We start from the raw sequence: 7,422 nt of genomic DNA, 5'->3' as shown, positions 1-7,422 counted from the left end.
CTCTCTCCCCAACTCTTCAATATCTACATGGAACCCCGCCCCACACTACTCAGGAATTCCAACATCCCCTTCCACCTCTACGCGGATGACAAGCAGCTATATCTGGAAACCACCTCCAAGGACGACATGCACAAACTAAATGGCACACTCAAAGAGGTTCAACAATGGCTCTCACAGAACCACCTTAAGCTTAATCAAGAGAAAACTGAAGTTCTACTCATCTCCAACAGAGACGAAAACCCCCAAATTGAAGAATGGCTCAAAGCCGTCGATGCCCTCAATGGCACCCTCACACCAACGGACTCGGTAAAGTCCCTAGGTATCACCCTAGACCCCAAACTAGACATGAAAAAACACATTTTTAGTTCCGCCAAAAGCGCGTTTCTCAATCTGAAACTTCTTTACAAAATGAAACCCTTACTTCCTCCGAAAGACCTTCAACAGGCCACTCAAGCACTGGTGCTCTCCAGAATTGACTATGGAATCGCAGCCCTGACCAGATCAGCCAAATCTCACCTAGGCCCCTTGAAAACCACCCAAAATACCGCAGCTAGAATGGTCACAGGAACCAAGAAATTCGATCACATTTCTCCCGCACTCAAGGAGCTGAAATGACTCCCAATTGAACAACGAGCCAACTTCTGAACAGCATGTCTTACGCACAAAGCCCTTCACACAGACAAGCCAGAATGCCTGGCCGCAAAACTCAAAAGGGCCGGCCAGTCCAGGAATCTAAGAAGCTCCGACACGCTCCTTCTCATTCCATTGAAATCTCGGAAACGCAAAACCACAAGTAAATCCTTTGCGGGAAATGCACCCAAGATCTGGAACTCCATCCCCCCCCCACACTAGAACGACCTCCTATTTCCCAAAATTCAAGACTCTACTCAAAGCCCTCTTCCTTGAGCGCACCTGAACTTAACGGGAAGAACACAGGAGACACCGGAAATAACTCGACAACGCACCACATCCCAGTTGTGGTCGAAAGATCAGTGGTCTCAGAATTTTATTTACCGGGATTCTTCCATACCGTGTCCGACTTGATGGAATCCCCTCTCGCAATCAGCAAAGGAACTCCTCTGTTTCGTAGCCCGTAGCCGCAACCCTCCTGTTGACCACAAGAACTTATGCAATGCTCTTAAGTTTACCAGATGTGGTTTCTGCCTTTGCCGTTAAGGCGAATTATTGTACCTGATGTGAAGTGCTCTGATACCCTTGGGTCCAGCTAGCACTATAAAAAACTTATAATAAATAAATAAATAAATAAACAAATATAAATAAATAAATATATACTTAAGACAAGACCAAAAACGATAAAAATACACAATACAGTACTTCAAAATCTACACTTATCAAAATATGCTTTAAAAATAGTTCCTTGATGTCAATAGGTCTGTCCTGGGCTATCACAGTGTAATGAGCAAACAAATCCAAACAGTTTAGGCTGGTTGCAGCATCGCGGACCAGCTACGGTGTCGGGAAGACCCGCAAACAGAACCAGTTAGAGATGCAGGGCGCCAAGGCCCTTGAAGTCACTCACATTGTAGGTGGAGCTCCTTTCTGTTGGGATCAGGAGCGCTAGCGTCGGAAGGCAACGGGTGCCAAATGCAGCGGTGCAGCATGCAGGTCCCTCAGGTCACGGTGCGGGCAGCGGCATGGTGGCGGCATCAGATGTTGTCGGCGGCGAGACCAGAGTCGCGGTGCGAGGTGAAGGCAGTGCTCATCACTGTGCTGGCAGGTCATGGTGCAAGCAACGGGGTCGTTGTTGCTGAAGTGCTGTTGTTGGCTGACAAACAGGAGTCGATGGTGCCGGCGTCAGTAGGCCAAAGCTGCGGCGAAGGATGAGGGCGTTGCGTCGTGTAACTTTACGAGTAGTGCCCTTGAACCATGGTGCAAGTAGCAGCGTCGATTTCGGTGTGGAGCGGCGGTGTCAAAGAGGCCAAGGAGTCGTCGTGAAGCAAAGCGGTGCGGAGTGCGGTGCCCAACGGTTGCGGTGTGAGCAACAGCTCTGTGATGGCGTCAGCAGGCATCGTCGGTGAGACCAGGGTCACTGTGCAGCATTGTGGTGATGCTCACTGCAGTGCCCAGACTTCAGCATGATGCAAGGCGGTGCAGAGTGCGGTGCCCCCAAGTAACGGTGCGACCAGCGGCTTGGTGGCGGCATCAGCAGGTGTCATCAGTGAGACCAGGGTCACAGTGCGGCATTGCGGCGGTGCTCTCTGTGGGGCCCAGGCTTCTACGTGAATTGAGGTGGTGCAGACTGTGGTGGCCACAGGTCGCGGTGCGAGCAGTGGCTCCTGGTGGCGTCAACAGACATCGTCCGTGAGACCAGGGTCGTGGTGCGGCATTGTGGCGGTGCCCTTTGCGGTGCCTCAAGAACTCTGAGTCGGCAGTGGTGTTTTAGAAATCATCGAGTTGCTTTTCTTCTGTCACAGCACAAAACACACAGTCCCCAGTGCTGAGGGCAGAAGAGCTTGAAGTCTTTTCGGATCCTGAGACTTCTTAAACAGGGGGCAAGTTCTACCTCAAGCCCTTGGAGAAACTCATGAAAGTAGATTGCAGAAAGTTCAGTCCAGTCCTTTCACTGCCCAAGACAGAAGCAGCCACTGTAGGCCAACACAGCAAAGCACATAGCAAAGTGGTGATCCCTCCTCACAGCTTCTCCAGCTCTTCTTCTTGACAAAGTTCAGGGGTTGGGGACGTAATATTTGTGTCCAAAAATCCTTTGGTCATCTAGGCAGAGGGTGTCTGTGCACAGCAAGAACCAGTTCTGCCTTCTCTGGTGTGATTTCCCGGCAGGGGGTGGAGACAGCATTATCAGAGGCAGTAGAGGCCCTTTGAGGTACAAGGAAATCTCCTCCATCTTCCCCCATTGCAGCCCGGTTCTCTGCAGCCCTTTCCTGACCTACCTAGAGTATCAGGAGCCACCCTTGCTTCCTAGCCATCTGTTGTCCAAAACCCAGACAGGCAATCCACATTACAGCAGAGGCACACAGGATGACTGAGCAAGAAAATACCTACTTCCTAAAAGTGGTCTTTCGAAACACAGAATTTAAAATCACATTTACTAAAGGATGCATAATTAGATTCTGAGTTCAGGCATACTAAATGTTATTTTCCCACCTTGTTCACAGGGCCAGTTATGTTTATAAGATGTTATAAACAAACTTCCCATTCTTTCCTATGGGGAACAGGTAGCTTTGCAATAGTGAAAAACGAAATGGGCTGTAATTCACTTACAGGACATGCCACACACACCAGGGCATGTCCTACCTTTCACATACACTGCGCCCTGCGCACAGGGGTACTTTGGGCCTACCTTAGGGGTGCCTGACATGTATGATAAAGGAAGGTGAGGGACTGGCCAGTGTGTGCACAGGCCAAATCGACATGACCGTTACAAACTGTGTACAGACTATGCAATGTCAGGTCTGAGGTACCTTTTCCGGGCAACTCTCATGGGTGGCACAATCTGTGCTGCAGTCCCACATGTAGCATTTGGTTCCCAAGCCCTGGTATACTCAGTGCACTTTACAAGGGGCTGACAAGAAAACTAAACAGCCAATCATCGAAACACCAATCCATAACATACTTTACAACAGGAGTACTTGCACTTTACCACTAATCAGCAGTGCGAAAAGTGCGTAGAAACACTACAACAGCAAAAACAAAGTCAAAACCAGTAGGGCAGAAAGCGAAAACTCAGGGGAAACACGCCAAAAGATGCCAAGTCTAACAGTCATAGTCACAGTAATGGCAAAGGTGGTGGAGGAAGACAGTGAGCCTCTTCCTGACTTGCTGTATAGTGACATGAAGGATGGCACTGTGGAAAGGGTGCAGTTTGCCACTGAGTTAACACCTGAGCAGCAGAGAGAGTGTAGAGAGCTGTTAAAAAGGTTTTCCAACCTCTTCTTGCTGCCTCCAGGGTTTACACGTCTGTTGTGGGCATTACATAGAAACAGGTGCCTGTCTGCTAGTGAATGGCAGGATTTACAGAATGTCTGATTGGGTTCAGGGATGCATTAAGGCGGAAGTTACCAACATGTTGGACCTGGGGGTTCATTGAGAGATTTCGTAGTCCTTATTCTAGTACTGTGGTTCTATTACTAAAGTCAGGGTCTACTGACCTGCAGTTCTGTTGGACTATCAAGCCCTCAATGATGTAACCAAAACCCATGCCTATTCAATCCCCAGAGTAGATAAACTTGTGGATCAGTTAGGTACTGCCAAAGACTTGAGCATCTTTGATCTGACCCGTGGTTATTGGAGGATCGCATTAGCACCAAGTGCAGAGGATAATGCTGACTTTTCTACACCAGACGGGCTGTATCAGTTCAAGGTGATGCCCTTTGATATGAAAATTGCTCCTGACCATTTGCAGTGCCTGGTAAATCATGTTCGCGCAGGGTTAGAAAAGTTCAAAGTGACCCATTTAAATGACATTGGGGTGTTCAGCAATTCATGGGAAGACCACCTAGAAAAGGAAAACTGGCCATCAATGTAGCCAAGTGTCAGGTGGGGCAGTCCTCTGTAGTTTCCCATGCACATGAGGTGGAGAACAGGAAGCTTAGACCATTGGATGCCAACATTCAGTCAGTGATGAAGTGGGAGGTATGTACTAACCAGACTGAAGTGAGGTCCCTTTCTAGGACTTGCCGAGATTTACAGGAACCTTGTGCCTCATGGTTCGCTGAGCGGGGTTCTGACACGTCACTAGTCATCCTGTTTTCTGTGGATTTTTATATTCGCTTGCAGAACCAAAGATTTCCATAGAGCTGCTTGCACGCTTGTTCATATACTGTCCACCTGGATCATCACTCTTTCAAACTTTTTCCAATATCATCATTACAGTATCTCAGGCTCGTCAACAACATATAGGCCCGACCTACCAAAAAAGTGTAAAAGTACAGTTAGAGTTCTACGACTTAACCTGAACCTACTTTTACATTTTTTTGCTACTTACAAAGCAGGTGTAATGCCACATCACCCTTAGTTTTCCATGTACTATCATGCACATTTTTAAGGCTGCCTATTTCCCCTGTGTAGAACTGCACAGAGGTACAATTCTGCATAATGAGAGTGGACACTGTTTTTATGAATACTTACTTTTTAACTATTCTCTACAAATATAAACCTTTTCCCATGTAGAGAAAGCCCTACCCATGCACAGCTGGCATATATAGAAGTGATTTTCATTCCTCTTCTTATCCTGGAAGGGGAGTTACTCGGGGGCTGGAGTAACTCTCTGGCCACTTCCAGAGAGAAAAAAAGGGTTGGATTTCAGTTTGTGAATACCCACAAATATTTATTGACATTCACAAACTTTCTAAGCAAATTTAGACACCCGAAGTGGGAATCACCACCGCAGATTTCTCAGTACCCAAGGCAGAGAAATCTGCATTAGTATGTCAATTTATACAGGCAAGGTATCATTTTTGGAATTCCTTGTAGGCGTAAATGAAGGACTTTTTAGCAATAAACTTACCTTTTAGTCAAAAATGAAGTTGGCTCTTTGTTATCTGCAATTCAAAGCATTCCATTACTGGCTTAAAGATGGACTTCATTTGTATATTCCTTTTTGCGTTAGTATTGATTATAGCTAGGTTTGCCAGTGCCGTGCCTGGCTGTTTTCTGTGTAGGTAGATCCGATAGCCCCTTTGCTGGGGCAGCTGAGCGCTTTAGAAAACTTTTTAACATAACATAACATAACATAACATAACATAACATAACTATTGCACTATAACATTTCAGACAAGTAACAGTATCAGGGGTGTAGCACAACACCCTTCAGCCCCATGTGGAGCAGGAGGGCCCAGGCCATTCAGGGGCCCATCAACCCCTGAGGCGGGCCTCCATTCAGCCCAATTCCTGTGAATAGCTGTTAGATATGTGAGACTCTGGTCGCCTCTTCACATTCTGCAAAGAGGGATCTTATTCCACATCACGCCACTTAACTGTATTACATATCTTTGCACTGTTCAGGCACAAGACAGCAAATGTTGGATGATTCTGATGTAAAGGAACTAGGGAGAAGATTTACAAGCGCCTTGCGCCACTTTTGCGTAATTTTTAACATGGGAAAAATGACACAAAAATGGCACAAGGTGCTTGTAAATCTGCCCCTAGAAGTTTAGACGGTGCTCTCTTATTGCTCCAATGAATTGGGTATTTCACCTAAACTATCAGTTTAAGTGTACCTACAAGATGCAGGGGCAAGAGGATTGTTAAACTATTGTGATTGATGTAATAGTAATATGTGTCTTTGTGTTTCGGGGATGTGTTACATATCATTGTCAAATGCAGAGGGGGGCGGGTTTCATGCGGTCCTTGAAATGAGTGGTTTTAGCTTTACAAGGAAAATCTGCTCAAATGAACAGATGCTGCTTAATGATATTCTCTTTTTCAACATGCCAAGTATAATTTCCACCACATTTTACCATTCAGTAAAGTATGCACATTAAAAGGCAATGTTTCATTATTTTCCCATTCAGTCAATCACTTATCCATTTTGGGAAGTCTTTTACAAATGAACGTAAAGCCTGTTCCACTGTGCGAGAAAACAAACACTCTAGATAATAATAATTGCAATTTATTACAATATGTTACTAGCTACCATGACCCACCAGAAGTGGGATTCAAGTATACGTCCAGATTGCAAATGAACAGCTGTGTATTTACAGCAAAGTACACAATTTAAGCTCGATCGAATATGCTCACTACAGTAAAAGCTAGAATATCAACAAATGGAGCCTGATTTACTATATTTTTTCCTCATGTTAGGTTTTAGACCTGGCAGTATTGGTGTGGTCTTCTCCCTACCTTTTTGCCTTCATACCATCCTGCTTTTGCTAACTTTGTTTTTGCTGGCATTTGGACTCTGAGCACTTTACCACTGTTAACCAGTGCTACAGTGCTTGTGCTCTCTCCTTAAAACATGTTAGATTAGCCTATACCCAATTTGCATACTTAATTTACGTGTAGGTCCCTAGTAAAGTGGTAGTACATGTGCCAAGGACCTGAAAATTAAATGCTACTAGTGGGCCTGCAGCACTGACTGTGACTCCCACTTAAGTAGCATGCTATACATGTATCAGGCGTGTCATTGCAAGTTGTGGGTGGAATTTTGAACTGCTATTTCAACCGGGCAAAATAGACCTTTTGCCAGGCCCAAACCTTCATTTTTAATTCATATAAATCATCTCTAGAGTGTGCCGTTGACAGCACAGAGTGCAATGTATTGAAAATGTAGGTCATGTATGTACTTTTAAGTTTTATTTGTCCTGGTAGTAAAAAACTCTTTAATTATTTTTTCACTACTGCAAGGCCTAACTCTCTCACAGTTCATGTTTGGTGCATTTGGAGTTGTAATAAAAAATCCTAAATTATGGTAAAGTTAGACTTTAAATTAAATTTTTAAAATCC

The 7,422-nt window shown here is 45.3% G+C and overlaps 1 pseudogene; it reads left to right on the top strand.

The window, feature by feature from the left end:
• Positions 1 to 254: 254 nt before the first annotated feature.
• Positions 255 to 1,097, top strand: LOC147733479 (uncharacterized; annotated as a pseudogene).
• Positions 1,098 to 7,422: the final 6,325 nt, after the last annotated feature.

This window comes from Lissotriton vulgaris, chromosome 2_1 (assembly GCF_964263255.1).
Source record: "Lissotriton vulgaris chromosome 2_1, aLisVul1.2, whole genome shotgun sequence".
Taxonomy (NCBI): domain Eukaryota; kingdom Metazoa; phylum Chordata; class Amphibia; order Caudata; family Salamandridae; genus Lissotriton; species Lissotriton vulgaris.
This window is presented reverse-complemented; position numbering and strand designations above follow the sequence as displayed.